We start from the raw sequence: 18,486 nt of genomic DNA on the forward strand, positions 1-18,486 counted from the left end.
CCTAGCCCTTCCCATAGGAAAGCGGGTCAGTGTCAAAATGGGGATTCCCTAAGCCATAGGAATTAGGTAACAGGTGATCTCATAACTAATTTTTGAATCTACCACATGACATTCCCAGTTGGGCAATGTCAAGAGAATTAGACATGCCTAAAGGAATGGCAATCATGTCTCTCCAACAAAGCTTACATTCAGCAGTCCGATGACATCTACACTTCCCAGGATTTTAGTAAAGGTTTTGAGATGAAAGCAGCTTCACAAGATGCTTCCTTCTGTACTCTCACAGTTAAAGCCCCTTGAGCTAAGAGCAAGCCATGTTTTTAACCACCAGTTAGCCAAGGAGTGAGCTCCAAGGGAAAGGAAAACATGAGGGTCTGCATGAGATTGCCCAGCTGCACAGCAACCCGAGGGGAGGATGCTTAAACAGCAGGATTCAGGGGGAAAGTTTAGTCACAGTTTCAATCAAAGTCCCCAGGCACAATCAACATGTGAGAATGAAATAAACTTTAAAGTACCTTCCTGGGATGTCCCTGATGACCCACTGGTTAAGAATCCACCTTCCAATGCAGAAGACGTGGGTCTAATCCGTGGTCAGGAAACTAAGATCCCACATGCCATGGGGACAACTAAGCCTGCATGCCACAACTAGAGAGAAGCTGCAATGAAGAGCCCACATGTCACAATAAAGATCCCACATGCCACATCTGAGACCCAACACAGCCAAATAAATAAATAAATATTAAAAATAAAATTGCAACCTCATCACTAGAAAAAAGGAAAAGAGAAGAAAAGGAAAGGAAAAGAAAAAAGTACCTTCCTTATGCAACTAAAAATAATAAAAAAGGAAAATATACAAAAGCCCAGCACTTCAAAAAAATTCAAAATGGGATACATGCTCAAGCCAACTGAGGGATCTGAGTGTTAGTCTGAACACAGGAGGACTACCTCTAATCATGTCACCTTTTACCTAGGTTCTGGATGTACAGGCCTAGCTGAGCAACAGTGTGAATGAAAGACAGAAAACTAGGCCTGGACAAAGAGAAGAAGTTTCATATTCAGGAGGTACTGAGACACTGTTTAGAGCTAGCTGAGACCTGGCAACTCTAAGATTTTGAACATGACAGATAAAAAGTGACTAAAAATAGTATCTGCCGATTCCCTTAGTGCCTCCTGCAGCACAGAAACTGAGAAAATGGGTGTGTCCATTTCAGAAGCTATAGAAGCTCTGAAAGAGAATATACGTGGCATAACATTCATAACATAAACATTTCCTTTCTGCTCCTTCAAATCCAAATGATATCTATGAGCTCATCTTATTCAAGTCATCTCTTTTCTTGGGGGAGAACACAGGAGAAACTATACATATATTTGTGGAACTTTTACAATATTGAAAAACTGATATCTTCTATTGGTTTGTTCATTATTCCTCACAACAGATCTGTGAGGCAGGTATCAATTTGCCATTTCCTAGATGACCCACTATATAGTCACACACATCTACTTAGAGGCATCTCTCCTCATTTTCCATGGGTTATTTTTTCCAACGAAGAGACAATTTTTAGAAATAGAAACAAAAAGTTTCCTTTAAAGAAGATTATAAAAATTAACTGTTGTATGATCCCAATGCCCTTTAAAAAATTCGTAGTGTGTATGTGAGTATGTGAGTCATAGTTGCTTAGTCATGTCTGACTCTTTGCAACCCCATGGACTATAGTCCACTGGCTCCTTTGTCCATGGAATGCTCCAGGCAAGAAAACTGGAGTGGACTGCCATTTGCTTCTCCATCATATGTGTATAAAGAGAATGAAAGGACATATAGGTAGTTTTCATTTCCTGCTTACTCCTGAATCTACATCACATTTCTTTATTAACTGTGAGTTATGGACTTCTCTCGTGGTCCAGTGGTTAAGAACCCACCTTGCAATGTGGGGAGAAATAAATATGTATATATTGTAATTGATTATATTTTTTAAAATTGAAAGTTAAAACTCAAATTCATAAAAGTGATTACCTATAAGATGACAGAGCAGCAGCTCAGGATGGAAGATGATATATATTCTCATTAAAAATACAATACATGGCTGGGATGATTTGGGAGAATGGCATTGAAACATGTATAATATCATATATGAAACGAGTCACCAGTCCAGGTTCAATGCACAATACTGGATGCTTGGGGCTGGTGCACTGGGACGACCCAGAGGGATGGTACAGGGAGGGAGGAGCGAGGAGGGTTCAGGATGGGTAACACGTGTATACCTGTGGAGGATTCATTTTGATATATGGCAAAACCAATACAATATTGTAAAGTTAAAGAATAAAATAAAATAAAATGTTTAAAAAAAATACAGTACATAATTACTGACTCCAGGTACTAAAAAGGACAAGAAACAATGACCAACCCATTAGTAAAGAGCAACTCTACTTGCTCAGATTGAATTAGACACTTTTCACACTAAAAGGAACTAAAAGGCTGATTCTGGGACTAAGTGGAGATTGTAGCAGATGAGTCTGAACCAAACTCTCATACTAGAACACATGTCAAGGAGACAACAGCCACCCTAAAGACTCAGAAGCAAACCAAAAGGCTCTCACAGTCCAAAAATAGAACAATTTGAACATCAAAAATGTTAATACCTGCAATGGATTAAAACACCAAGTATATAAACATCTAGAGCATATGATGATAAACATCTAGAGCATATGATGACACTCTAAAAGAAAAAAAAACAACTCAATTTTCACCTTTGGAGGATCCCACAGAAAAAACTCACCATCTTGAAAAGTAGAAATACTGCAAAAGAATTAGGCATTAATTCCTCTCTTCTGTGTCAGACATCAGTGTAACCTCATAGTTGATGAGAGAAAGTTTGTCTTATAGAAGAATTCCAGCTAATAAATGGAAAAGAAATTATAGAATTAAAATATTACCATTTACAACCATTAATGAAATATAGATCGAGGTCATCATCTTAAGAGGCTAAGAAAACATGAGTTAAAAGACAGATGGGAAATGTCATAATAGATGGATCAGACAATGCCTGGACAGAGGAGGAAGGACAGAAATGAAGAGGCTCCTGATATAGGGCTATAGGAAGTACACCACCACATCTCAGGTACTCTTTCCACAAATCTGAATCTGAGCAAGCCTCTATATGTACAGTAATTACCAATTTAAAGGAAATAGGATGAGCCAGAAGAATAGAACCAACAGCACAATAGAGACCTAATCAGCGTAATCCAGAATGCAGACTCCACAGGAAAAGATCCAGTTTGTTAAGTAAATAAATGGAGATTTAAAAAAGGACATTTGGATGAAGAGATCAAGATTTCAGAGAAATTAAGCTTAAAACCCCCATGAGCTGCTACCACGTATCTATAAGAACAACAAAAAGGAGAAAGATGGAAAATACCAAATTGTCTAATGCATAGAAACTGTGATGAATATTATCTTCTATTTTTTACAATCATTATCTTCACATTTTTGTTAAATAAATACACTCTGTATATGCAAAAATGCCTACCAAAGCATAGTTTTCACCTAACAACAACTAACAGGGGCTGACATAGTTCAACAAATGTCTCTTTCTTCTTCCTAAGTATAAGGGCGAGGAGTGTGGGCTCCGGAGACGGACCACGTCCAAACCATCATTCTACTACTTGTAAAATGGTATGAATTTGAACACTTTTACTTCACCTCATAGTCACTCAAGTGCCTCATCTGCAAAACAGCAATTATACAGAACCGATCATAGAAGAAAGAAGTTCAAAGTAAAAAAATATTGCCTTGTGTTTTGGTTTCTACAAGGATAAATGGTGAGGAATTACATAATTTTAAAAATTCAACTGCAAAAACCTCGGGATAGCTTGCTCTGTCTGTACTATGGGAGAATGAAAGAACCTCTCTGGGCCTCAGTTTCCTCCTTTAAGAAGAACTGTCTTTACCTCATGGGTTGTTGCTTTGAGAATTAATTAATACATGCAAATACTTAGAATGGCAGGAGGCACACAATATCAGCTCAATAAATGGTAGAATTTTCATAAGGACATGCAAGTTTTGATATTTTTATGAAAAGTTTCCATTTGTCTGTAATAAAGCTTGTCGTTTGGACTCAACTCTAATATTACATCCTAAGAAAGAGCTTCACTGACAACTGTGTCTACAACAATCTCTGTCCTTGTAATTTTCTACTAATGGATTTTATTTTGTTGCAAGCATTTATTCCCATAAAAATTAGTCCAGATTATTGTTTCCCTGCTTATTGCCAGTTTCTCAAACTAGAGTAAAAGCTCTAGGGATACTGTCCTTTCTTATTCACTGCGTTGCATCCCCAGAAACTAGTTTCAGTGAATGTGATGGGTTGAAATGTTAACCCAAAAAGATATCTTGAAGTCTTAATTCCCAGCGCCCCTGAACATAACCTTACTTGGAACTATGGCTGCTGCAGATGTAGTTAGTTAAGATGAGGTCATACTGGAGTAGGGTGGTCCCCAAAACAATGTGAGTGGTGTCCTTATAAGATAGCCACATGAAGACAGAAGAACAGGGATAACAGCATATGATGATGCAAGCAGAGGTTGGAGTTATACAGTGCCAAGCCAAGAAATGCAAAGACTGCCACCAGAAGCTAGGAAGAAGCTCAGACAGATTCCCCAACGGGTTTCAGAGGGCTCATGGCCCTTTTAACACATTGATTTCAGGCTTCTCGCCTCCAGAACTGTGAGATGATACATTTCTATTGTTTAAGCCACCCAGCTTGTGGTACTTTGTCATGGCAGCCTTGGGAAACTACTGCAGCCCCTCCCATATAAAATGCTGAATAAGTATTACTGAAAAGAAGGAATTGTTCCCTTTTATACCTTTTTGTTGTTGTTCAGTCGCTCCGTCATGTCCGACTCTTTGTGACCCCAAGCACTGCAGCTTCCTTGTCCTTCACTATCTCCAGAGTTTGCTCAAACTCATGTCCATTGAGTCGATGATGCCATCCAACCATTTTCATCCTCTGTTGCCTCTTTCTCCTCCTGACCTCAGTCTTTCCCAGCATCAGGGTCTTTTCCAATGAATCAGCTTTTTGCATCAAGTGGCCAGAGTATTGGAGCTTCAACTTCAGCATCAGTCTTTCCAATAAATATTCAGGGTTACTTTCCTTTAGGATTGACTGGTTTGATCTCTTTGCTGTCCAAGGGACTCTCAAGAGTCTTATCCAGTACCACAGTTCGAAAGCATCAATTCTTTAGCACTCAGCCGTCTTTATAGTCCAACTCTCACATCCATACATGACTATTGGAAAAATCACAGCTTTGACTATGTGGACCTTTGTGGAACTTTTCAACCTACTAAGATCATATGCAGATATTTAAATTTGAGTTGTAGGAGGGAGAAGTTGACACCAAAATTATACATTAAAGGATTAAAAATTGTAAAACCACCTTCTTGCAAAGCCACAGCAGTGCTTTTCCAACTTGGATGATATCACAGCCAACAGGAGAAATTATTCAACACATACACACCCTCCCAATCCACCTCCCTATTTTAGATACAGCAGACCCAAGGTGAGCCCAGAAATCGGCTGTTTCGACAGGCACCCTGGACAGTTTTGATGAAGTTGTCTATGGACCACCCTTGGAAAGATCCTGACCTACACATCTGACATTAGTGTACTATTAACTTAACATCTGCCATACAGAGGTCTCTCATAGCTGGTGTGTCTCTGTTAATGCAATTACTCAAAAATACACTGATCCTCCCTTCCCACCTGCAACCACAGACTGCTTTCCCACATGGGTTCACAATTAAGTTCCTTTGGATTGTTTCTTCTTCTTTTTGGCCATGCTGCCACGTGGCTTGTGAGATTTTAGTTCCCTGACCAGGGATTGAACGTAGGCCCTCAGCAGTGAAAGTGCAGAGTCCTAACCCTGGACTGCAAGGGAATTCCCTCCTTTGGACTTCATCTACAACATCAGCTCCTCATGACTCACCAGCAGACTACCTCCAGACTTCAACTAAAACTCTTTCCTGAGTTTCCTGTCTGTCGGCTTCCCCCATCAGACTCCACAAACGAATGTCTCCTTAAAATAAATCTCTCTATATATACATCCCATTGGTTCTCTTTGAGAACTCTGACTAATATAGGTATTAAAACTCAAGTATCTTTTCCACCCTTGTGTAACCTGTGCTTTCAACCAAAAAGATTTCCCAGCAATAGTCAGCTACTGACACATTCAGTGAAAAGATAATACCTGGAAATTATAATAAAAAACATTCCCATGACAATATCATCAAAAAGTATGAACTACATAAAGATAACCTATATTGTACATCTATGTCCACAAATGTGCAAGGCCTAAACTCTGAACACTATACAACATTGCTGAGAAAATTCCAACCTAGACAGCATATTCAAAAGCAGAGACATTAGTTTGCCAACAAAGGTCCATCTAGTCAAGGCTATGGTTTTTCCTGTGGTCATGTATGGATGTGAGAGTTGGACTGTGAAGAAGGCTGAGAGCCGAAGAATTGATGCTTTTGAACTCTGGTGTTGGAGAAGACTCTTGAGAGTCCCTTGGACTGCAAGGAGATCCAACCAGTCCATTCTGAAGGAGATCAGCCCTGGGATTTCTTTGGAAGGAATGATGCTAAAGCTGAAACTCCAGTACTTTGGCCACCTCATGCGAAGAGTTGACTCATTGGAAAAGACTCTGAGGCTGGGAGGGATTGGGGGCAGAAGGAGAAGGGGATGACAGAGGATGAGATGGTTGGATGGCATCAATGACTCGATGGACATGGGTTTGGGTTGACTCTGGGAGTTGGTAATGGACAGGGAGGCCTGGCGTGCTGCGATTCATGGGGTCACAAAGAGTCAGACACGACTGAGCAACTGAACTGAACTGAACTGAAAATAAATCAAGGGATATGTCATCCTCCTGGGTCAGAGGACTCAGTATTGTGAAGATGTCTATTCTTCCCAAACTGATCTATAGATTCCTTGCAACCCCAATAAAAATCAAAGTGTTCATTTTTTTAAAAGAAATTGACAAGATTATTCTAAAAAGTCATTGAAATGCAAAGGGCTTAGTCTACAAAAAGCAACTTTGAAAACAAAAGGCTGGAGGATAAGCACTATCTTATTTCAAAACTCATAAATCTATAGTCATCAAGGCACTGTGGTATTGGGATAAAGGTAGGAATGTATATCAAAGGAATAAAATTAAAATTCTAGAAATAGACCCATATATATATGGGCAACTGATTTTCAAAAAAGCTACAAAGGCAATTTAGCAGAAAAAGGAGTCTTTTCAACAAATGGTACTGGGACAAGTAGATAGCCATATGCACCATAAACTGTGATCGATGGGGCTTCCCAGGTGGCACTAGTGGTGAAGAATCCACCTGCCAATGCAGGAGATGCAAGAGATGCAGGATAGATCCCTGTGTAGGGAAGATTCCCTGAAGGAGAAATTGGTATCCCACTCCCATATTCTTGCCTGGGAAATCTCATGAACAGAGGAGCCTGGCAGGCTATGGTCCACTGGGGTCACAAAGCCATGGACATGACTCAGCATCTGAGTGTGAACTTTGATCCATATAATGCACTACATACAAAAGTTAACTCAAAAAGAATGAATGACATAAACATAAAAGCTAAAACTATTTTAAAACTCTAGAAAAATTACAGTAGAAAATTCTTGTGACCTTAGGTTTTGTAAAGATTTCTTATATATGACATCAAAAGCAAGTTCAAAACCATAAATGAACAAATTGATGCACTGAATTTCTACAAAATTAAAACTTATATTCTTCTAAGAACACTGTTGAGAGAATAAAAAGACAAGCCATTGAGTGAGTGAGAGAAAATATTTATAATTCACAAATCTGCTATTCAGAATTAAAAATCTCACAGAGGTCAGTAGAAAACAGACACTTTAATAAATAAGTGGACAAAATATTTGAACAGATACTTCACCTAAGATATACACCTGTCAAACAAGCTCATGAAAAGATGCTCATCATCATTAGTCATTAGGAAAATATAAATGAAAACTATGAGAAATCACTACACCCGTCTGTGAAAGTCCAATCCAAGATTAAAAAGAATGACCATACCAAATACTGGCAAGGTTATGGAGGTGGAACTCTCATATCTCTGCTCTGACTACTCAGGAAAAAAGTTTAGCAGTTTCTTACATAGTTAATTTTACAACTACCATATGACCCAGCCATTGCTCTTATAAGTTTTTACATAGAAAGAGAAAATATATGTCCTGGGAAAGAATTATATACAAATGTTCATAGAAGGTTTATTTCCAAGAGCCCCAAATTGGAAACAACCCAAATATTCATTAACAGGTGAATGGACAGAACAAATTGTTATATATCCAAATAATGGGATAGTTCCACATTACAGGAAAGGAAAGCTAATCTATAGTGACAAAAGTCAGTGGAAGCCTATGAATGAGGTAGGTTGAAGTAGAGATAGAGGCAGAGGAGAGCTTGGTGGGCCAGTTACCTAAGAGCACAAGGAAGCTTTTTGAGATGATAGATATGTTTATTATCTTGACTGTAGTATTAGATTCACAGGTGCATACATATATCAAAACTTAGACCATATATTTTAAATATGCACAGTATATTGCATGTTGACCATACCTTAATAAAATATTTGAAATATATTTATATATTCATAATTCTGATGCAATTAAATAAATCAGGTGAAAAATTCTTACAATTAGGCTCTTGTAGTATTAACAGATCCACATTATATCTTATCAAATTGGTCATGCTCCATATAACCAAAATAATCATGTGCAATAAAATATACCCAACATATTAGGGTAAACTAAATGTTCATTTCTTTCTGAAGTACAAAAATAAAAATATTACATCCCAGGGAAATCATAATTATATTTAACAGGAATTGGTTATTTCAGGGAATGTGGCTGAGTATTATTATGTTAGGACAAACTCTAAAGTAAAAGTGCTTGTTTTTAAGTAATAAATTCTATGGCTGACATTTTAAACTAGCACTTGGAAATTGTCTGTTTTTTTAAAAAACGTCATTATAAAAGGGAAAAAAAACTATTTGCAGCAGAGAACAATCTACATTATAATGTCAAATTATTAGAAAGTCCTAACTACTGCATATTTGCATACCGATATGAGAGACACAAGGGAATCACTGATTATTTTTTTTATAAGGTATATTTATTTATTTAACTCTATTTACTACAAATGAATGTTAAAGACCAACTGCCTTCCCAGTTGGACAAACAATTGCTTTAAAGCACAAAAAAGGAAAAAAGACTTCTCTCAGATGGGCCTCAAGGGTGACTGAAAAGCATGTAGCAGCTGATGGAATGTATTCCCACTTTCCAACTCTTTCCCATGAGATCAAAGTAGCTACTTTTAGGCTAGTTTGTGAACCTTACAGAGATATCCCACAACATACTTTTATTATACATATGAACTCATTTGAATCAGGCGTCATATCCAACTGAAGATGTGTAGTGTTGGGGTCTCCTGAGGACCACTGCCCTTAAACCTGCAGTAGTTTCATCAGCCACTAGGAAACTGATGTTCAGAAGCTGTCTCCTTCAGACACCTGATATGAGCAAGGCGATCAGCATGAGGGCTGCACAGGGAGAGACACATCCAACAATCACCATGGTTTACGGGTGTAACTGTGTGCTCCGCACCGTGCTAGGCACTGGGTTATGACAATGACATTGAAACCATTGGGTAGTGATCATAAAAACCAGATGTTACAACGAGTTTCCCACCACGGACTTTTTCTTCTCCTTTTCTCATCTATCCCTTAACAACTAAGTGAAAACGGAATAAAAAGTGGCCAGAATTCATAAAGACATCCATGATCCCACAATAACCAGAGGGCCATCGGCTTACTCATGTGCTATCACTGAACGTTCTCAGTGGTCCTGTGGGGAAAACATTCTTATCCCCATGTTACAGAGGGGAAAGCTGAGGCTCAGAGAGAGTCGCTACCTGTCTCACCTCCCGCGCTCCTGCATTTAGGAGGAAAATGGCTCCAGGACACCCCTGGAGCACTCACTGGGGCCGGGCGGGACCCCAGTGCTTTACCTACGAGACAGCAGGGCACCGAGACCCAAAATGGGAAAGCGGCCACTTGAGTGTGGATCCCTTTGTTTCCCCATACCCCGGGGCGGTCCAGCGCCCACCACAGGAACTCACTCTCCCAACTCACTTCCAAACAACTGCAGGCGAAACCTGCTCTCCTCGCCAGGCGCTTCTGTCTCCATTAAAAAGTCGTCAAGGTCGCCTTGTGACGTCACGTTTCTATGGTAACCGCCAGGCCCAGGCAGCTCCTCCACCACCTTAAATACCAATACCCTCCCACTCTCCTGCACCCGCTTATCTTTAGCTTAAATTAAGTAAAACACCTCAGCTCTTCAGGCTGCAACCGAGAAAATATACTCATTAGAGCCACTAGACTAGGACCCCGGCAACTAGCAAAAATCTGTCCAGTTTGGAGGGACAAAATATATGCTTGCGGTTAGAAATTGCGTTTGCTTTAAAGAGACTGTTGCGGTTGTCCGTCTAGTTATGGTTTTTTCAGTAGTCATGTATGGATGTGAGAGTTGGACTATAAAAAATACAGCGCCGAAGAACTGATGCTTTTGAGCTGTGGTGTTGGAGAAGACTCTTGAGAGTCCCTTGGACTGCAAGGAGATCCAACCAGTCAATCCTAAAGGAAATCATTCCTGAATATTCATTGGAAGGACTGATGCTGAAGCTGAAACTCCAATTCTTTGGCCACCTGATGCGAAGAACTGACTTATTTGAAAAGACCCTGATGCTGGGAAAGATTGAAGGCACGAGGAGAAGGGGACGACAGAGGATGAGATGATTGGATGGCATCACCGACTCAATGGACATAAGTTTGTGTAAACTCCGGGAGTTGGTGATGGACAGGGAGGCCTGGCGTGCTGCGGTCCATGGGATCACAAAGAGTCGGATAAGACTGAGCAACTTAACTGAACTGCACTAAAGAGGCAGCAGGGGATTCCCTGGTGGCTCAGACGGTAAAGAGTCGGCCCGCAATGCGAGAGACCTGGGTTCGATCCCTAGGTTGGGAAGATCTCCCGGAGAAGGAAATGGCAACCCACTCCAGTATTCTTGCCTGGGAAATCCCATGGACAGAGGAATCTGGCAGGCTACAGTCCATGGGGTCAACCCACTCCAGTATTCTTGCCTGGGAAATCCCATGGACAGAGGAACCTGGCAGGCTACAGTCCATGGGGTCGCAAAGAATCGGAAAAGACTGAGCTCAATTTCACTTTCTTAAAGAGACCGTACAGGGCGGTACAAGAATCTGCCTGCAATCCTCCATTCTTCTTTCACCATAGAGGAACAGGCCAGACCAAACCCATGTGACCTCTCTATACATTCACTCCTCTACCTAGAGAATCATTTCCCTGATTCGTGAGGTTGGATGAACAAACAAGTTGCACAGCGGAGGCCCTCTCCTATCAAAGCTCTTGAAGCAAGCTGCCCTTATAGAGCACATGTTTGCTCTGCCCTCAGGAGTGAATCTACAAACAGATCCACAGCTCTTCTCCTCTTTTCTGACTCACTGACTCCCAAACTACTCCTACGATTTTGCTCCAAAATGGTTGAGTTTTTAAGAGGCCCTGGAAATACACTCTTTCACATCTTGACTCTAAACCAATTAGGAAGTATGAAAAATAAGAAAAAACATCAACTTTGTTCCTTATAAAGCTGATAGTGTAGAATGTGCCTAAGATTTCACACAAGGCAAGTGGGCTTCATATTCATGAACCCCAGAACTGCACAGATTTATCTACCCTGCAGTGATGTACCAGGACAGTCCTAAAGGACCAGGACTGCAATGCATATCTGTCTGCATTCTAGTGAAGGCGTCCTTTGCATACTCAAGAAGAGTGGCTTCCTTGCAAGTCTATCCTTGTAGCAGGAGAAAGTGTTTCAGGATACCTTCTTTGAGAAACTCTTCTCAAAATGGGTAAACACTGCTTGTTCTGACTGTGTACTCACAAAGCCATCTTCTGAGGATATGACTTTCTATGCATCTCAGGGAGCAGTTTGCAGCAATACCCTCTTCTTCCCTTCACAAACATGACTTGCAGCAAAGCCTTGTCTGGGCAAGGGGATTGGAAAAAATTTCTGAAATTCCAAGAGTATGATGAAAATCATACATCATAAAAATTTATCCTGGGAATCCAAAAAGGAATTGAGGAAATGTTCAAAACCTATCCCCATATATAAACCCACACACAGACTATAGCCAAAATTATGAAATCCTACCAAACCTTCAAAGATCAGCAACTCCCTGTCTTATCCAATGGTTACAAACCGTAGAAATAGAGAAATCACCAAAACCATATGGTTCAGATATCCATTTCTGTTTGACAAACACCACCAAAACAATAGCCATATTTTAATCTCTCAGGATACTGTGGGTGGTTTTCTGCTCCATGTGGAGTCTCACCTGCGGCTATTGTCAGCTGGAGGCTTCACTAGGCTAGTACATCCAAGAAAGCTCATTCACATGGATGAGCATTGGTTCTGCTGGGGACTCAGCTGGTGCTGTTGACAAGAGCATCTTGGTTCTCCTTCTGATCACTCCATTTGTAGGGTTACTGGATTATACTTAAACCATTTAAATTTGAATTTAAAATAACAAATATTTTTAGTGTAGATTTTTTGCAAGAAATATTTCTTTGTTCATCTGAAGTTCAAGTACAACTGGGCATCCTGTGTGTTTACTTGCTAAATCTGGCAACCCTAGCAAAGAAGCATGTAAATCTATAATTATGTTTAAGGACACACCTTCTGAGGTGACTCTTCCACTGGGACTTGTCTGGGGAAAATGAAGAGATCCTATATGGGAGTAAAGACAAAAGCTGCTAATGACTGATGCTGGTAGAATGAAGGGGAAATGGACAATGCCATACACTATTGATGCCAAAGGGGCATATGTATTTCTTAAGGCCCATGTCATTATGCCTGAATAAGTTGAATGGCTTTTGATACAGAAGCCCTATTTCCACCAACAAGGGAAATTAATATGAGGGTTTAGAAAAAGATCCCCAAGGTGATTCTGACCTGCAATCTGGGTAAGGGACCCCGACTGAAGGGGCAGGTCAGGACCACATAAGTTCTCTAATCAACAAAGGAAAGAGCTACTACTATTTATGAGGCAGATTGTTTAGAGGGGCCCAGATCTAGGTTCTTCATGTTACTGACTGGATTTCATATCCCAACATCCCCACTAGTGAGGTGTCATTATCATCTCTTTGTGGATGTGTGTGACTCCAAAGCATGTGCTCCTGAGGACAGAGAAAAATGGACAAGAAGTTGCTCCCCATGCCAATTGCCAGAGCCAGGATTGGGACCTGGCAGCCTGGGCACCTTTGGTTGCTGGTGGCAGAGCTTTAGCAAAGGTATCAGGACATGTACTTCCAAGGTGGTTAATCTTTGTTCTCCTTTGTGCTTACCTCACTGCAGCAGGGAGCCAGGCCTTGGGCTCCTGCCCCTGCTGCGTGGGAGATTTATAACAGAGTGGGAAGCAGAAGTTGTTTGAAGCCAGTGTTTCTTCTGTCCTTTGTGAAAACTTATGGAAATGACTGGGCTTCCCTGGTGGCTCAGCCAGTAATGAATCCACCTGCAATGCAAGAGACACAGGAGATGCAGGTTTGATCCCTGGGTCAGGAAGATCCCCTGGAGGAGGCCATGGCAACCCACTCCAGTATTCTTGCTTGGATAATCCCTTCAATAGAGGAGCCTGGCAGGCTACCTGGTTGGGAGAACGGACATCTCAGGTAATAGAGAAGGAAGTGAGATTTCGCCCAGAGAGAGATGAGGTTGGAGGTCTACAGGTCCCTCCAAGTGTAGGGACTTGAGCATGGCTCCATATCAATGCTTGGAGTGGTTCCATGGATGGTCCATCGAGGCCTGGCATCTGATCATGACATTTTTGAATATGGATCGTGGGATGGATGTAGGAGGAATGGGATTCCAGCTTTTGCCCTAATCACAATATACCATGCATTCTCAACAGATGACACCATGCCCAAGGGATCAAAGATGGGTTCTTGAGGGTCAGAGTTCCTAGATATTGCAATGGCTTGTGAGGGAATTCCTTGGAAGTCCGACAGTGGTTAGGACTTCGCACTCTTACTGCTGAGGGCCTGGGTTCCATCCCTGGTCAGGGAACTAAAATCCCACAAACCGTGTGGTGCAGACCAAAAAACAAAACAAAACCCACAATGGTCTGTGAACCTCCAAAGGACCACAGCCACAGTACACAAACAGAATAACTACATCTGGAGTATTAAAAATTTCACATTCTGCTGGGGAGTCAGGTTAGAGGTGATTAGGCAAAAAAATGTCTGAAAAGGCTCCTGAAAAATAAAATTGACAAACACTGCATATACACAGTGACCTCTTATGTAGGTGATAGGCTACCAGGAATTAAGGACAGGTTATTTTTTTTTTCACTTTATTATTATTTTTTTTTTGGAGGCTTATTACTATACAACTTGTATTGGTTTTGTCATACACTGACATGAATCCACCACAGGTGTACATGTGTTCCCCATCCTGAACCCCCCTCCCACTTCCCACCCCATCCCATCCCTCTGGGTCATCGCAGTGCACCAGCCCCAAGCACCCTGTATCATACATCGAACCTGGACTGGCAATCCGTTTCACATATAATATACATGTTTCAATGCCATTCTCCCAAACCATCCCACTCTCTCCCTCTCCCACAGAGTCCAAAGGACTGTTCTATACATCTGTGTCTCTTTTGCTATCTCGCATACAGGGTTATCGAAGGGACAGGTCATTTAAAATTCCCCATAGGACAACTGCTCTTGGTGATGGTGATGATGATGGTAATGATGATTGATGATGATGAAAGCAATGAAATCCTACCCCTAGGGTCAAGAGAATTGAGTATGGGGATTATGTGAATTAACAACAGATGTTTCCCCTATGAAACATGATGTAGAGGGTAAAGAAAATTAATATTTATAAAATTAATGTAGACAAGTGGTACTCTAAATTGTATTTCCTTTCAACTTAACACTTATTCAGTTACCTGTTTAATCCTATACTTTAGATAAGGGTAAGAAGTTAGGAGAGGTGAAGTAAACCAGGGAAACTGCTTTCAATGCCTGCACAGTACTTAAGCTTGAAATAACCCTAAAACTTTTCCCATTATATCCTGAAGCTACCAGGGCTCTAAATGCTCTAAACTTGCTGAACACTGGCATTCAGTGCTGCCCAAATTATTGCTTGATTGGACATGAGTTTGAGTGAACTCCAGGAGTTGGTGATGGACAGGGAGGCCTGGTGTGCTGTGATTCATGGTGTCACAAAGAGTTGGACACGACTGAGCGACTGAATTGATATTGCTTTTTAATTGAAGTATAGTTGATTTACAATGTGTTAGTTTCTAGTATAGAGCGAAGTGATTCAGTTATGCATATATATACATATATCCTTTTTAATATTCTTTTTCATTATGATTTACTATAAGATATTGAATATAGTTCCCTGTGTTATACAGTAGGACTTTGTTGTATAGATGTTAGTGTGTATCTGCTAATTCCCAACTCCTAATTTATCCTTCTCTGCTCCCCTTTCCCCCATTGGTAACCGTAAGAGTGTTTTCTATGTCTGTGAGTCTGTATCTGTTTTGTAAATAAGTTCACTTATATATTTTAGATTCCACATATAAGTGATATCATATGATATTTGCCTTTCTCTTTCTGACTTACTTTGCTTAGTATGATAATCTCTAGGTTCATCTATGCTGCTGCAAATGGCATTAATTTTATTCTTTTTTATGGCCAAATAATATTCTTATCTATATATAGGAATATTATATATATCCTCTTTATCCATTCATCTGCTGATGGATGTTTAGGCTGCTTCCAAGTCTTGGCTACTGTAAAAAGTGCTGCTATGAATATTGGGGTGCATGTATCTTTTCAAATTGGAGTTTTTTTCAGATATATGCCCAGGAGTGGAGTTGCTGAATAATATGGCAACTCTATTATTAGTTTTTTAAAGAGATTCCAGTATGTCAGCAAATTTGGAAAACTCCTTAGAAGGAAAGTTATGGCAAATCTAGACAGCATATTAAAAAGCACAGACATCACTTTGCCGACAAAGGTCCATATAGTCAGATCTATGTTAGACTACATCAGTAGTCATGTACAGATGTGAAAGTTGGACCATAAAGAAGGCTGAACACCAAAGAACTGATGCTTTCAAATTGTGGTGCTGGAGAAGACTCTTGAGAGTCCCTTGGACTGCAAGGAGATCAAACCAGTAAACCTTAAAGGAAACCAACCCTGAATATTCATTGGAAGGACTGTTGCTGAAGCTGAAGCTCCAATACTTTGGCCACCTGATATGGAGAGTTGACTCATTAGAAAAGATCCTGATGCTGGGAAAGATTGAAAGCAAAAGGAGAAGGGGGTGACAGAGGATAAGATGGTTGAATGGCATCACCAACGCAATGGACATGAGTTTGAGCAAACTCCAGGAAACAGTGGAAGACAGAGGAACCTGGCATGCTGCAGTCCATGGGGTCACAAAGAATGGGAAATGACTTAGTGACTGAACAAATAGCTTTTCTTTTAAATTATTTCCTGTCAAGCAGATTAATGCAGAGAAACAGTTTCTATAAGCTCCTGATAGGTCCAAACACTCATACCATGTCTGATAGACCAGACACTAGAGTGAGATTTGGAAGATCACCTGGGTCCTGGTGTCGGTTCTTACCCAGTAGCTTTGTGACCTTGGGTAATGCCCTTTACCTCTCTGTGAAGATCCCATCTGGGAAAAGACATTGTGTTCCTAAATGGGATAGAATTCACTATGCCAGTTGAATTATTTTAGCGAGAGCAATAACTATGAATCTTATGATTTCTTACAACAAAATTCCCAGTGGTGTATGACAAAATATCTAGTCAAACATCATGTCTTCCCAAAGTTATATGGTCCCCACCTAACTCCAATTCCCAAGAGCTGACATTTTTCACACTTACCTCTGTGTAAGGAACATTTTTAAGGAAGACTTAGTTACATCATAGACAGGTTTCCAGATTTCAGAAGAATTCTAGGGCACCAGCAGAGGTGGTGAGCAGCAGGACTCTCCATATCAGGTGGCCAAAGTTTTGGAGCTTCAGCTTCAGCAACAGTCCTTCCAATGAATATTCAGGGTTGGTTTCCTTTAAGGTTTACTGGTTTGATCTCCTTGCAGTCCAAGGGACTCTCAAGAGTCTTCTCCAGCACCACAATTTGAAAGCATCAGTTCTTTGGTGTTCAGCCTTCTTTATGGTCCAACTTTCACATCTGTACATGACTACTGATGTAGTCTAACATAGATCTGACTATATGGACCTTTGTCGGCAAAGTGATGTCTGTGCTTTTTAATATGCTGTCTAGATTTGCCATAACTTTCCTTCTAAGGAGCAGGCATCTTTTAATTTCATGGCTGCAGTCACAATCTGCAGTGATTTTGGAGCCCAAGAAAATAAAATCTGCCACTGTTTCCACTTTTCCCCCATCTACTTGCCATGAAGTGATAGGCCTGGATGCCATGATCTTAGCTTTTTGAATGTTGAGTTTTGAGCAAGCTGGTCACTCTCCTCTTTAGCCTTCATCAAGAGGCTCTTTAGTTCTTCTTCACTTTCTGCCATTAGAGTGGTATCATCTGCATATCTGAGGTTATTGGTATTTCTCCTGGCAATCTTGATTCCAGCTTGTGCTTAATCCAGCCTGGCATTTCATGTGATGTTCTCTGCATAGAATTTAAATAAGCAGGATGACAATACACAGCCTTGTTGTACTCCTTTCCCAATTTGGAGTCAGCCCGTTCTTCCAAGTCCAGTTCTGACTTGCTTCTTGACCCAAATACAGGTTTCTCAGGAGACAGGTATGTGGTCTGGTATTCCCATCTCTTTAAGAATTTTCCACAGTTTGTTGTGATCCACACAGTCAAAGGCTTTAGGGTAGTCAAAAAAACAGAAGTAGATGTTTTTCTGGAACTCCCTTGCTTACTCCATGATTCAACAAATAATAAATAAAATAATAAAAATAAATAAAAGCTAATACAGTGTTAATTTCTTTGACCCATCTCAGCTTCCACTTGGGGAATTAATCCAAATTAAAATACATAAGCATAAAATGCATAATGTTTTTCCCTTAATAAACTCCAACAGCTGGGAATGTCACACATCAGATTGAGTTCCAGGGTCTGCTTCTGCTTTTCCCTCTCCCTAAATTCTTTCTTGTGACCACAAATCTGCCCCCATTTGTAACTCCACTGCTAAGTGTTTTTGTAGGCAGGAGAGAGAGAAGGATTTACAATGGAAGTATCAGTGTTATATTTGTGATGTTTACCCCATGTTGTTTGTGTTTGTAGTTTGCTTATTTTCATGTCTGTATTATAACGT

This window comes from Bos taurus, chromosome X (genome assembly GCF_002263795.3).
Source record: "Bos taurus isolate L1 Dominette 01449 registration number 42190680 breed Hereford chromosome X, ARS-UCD2.0, whole genome shotgun sequence".
Classification (NCBI taxonomy): Eukaryota; Metazoa; Chordata; class Mammalia; order Artiodactyla; family Bovidae; genus Bos; species Bos taurus.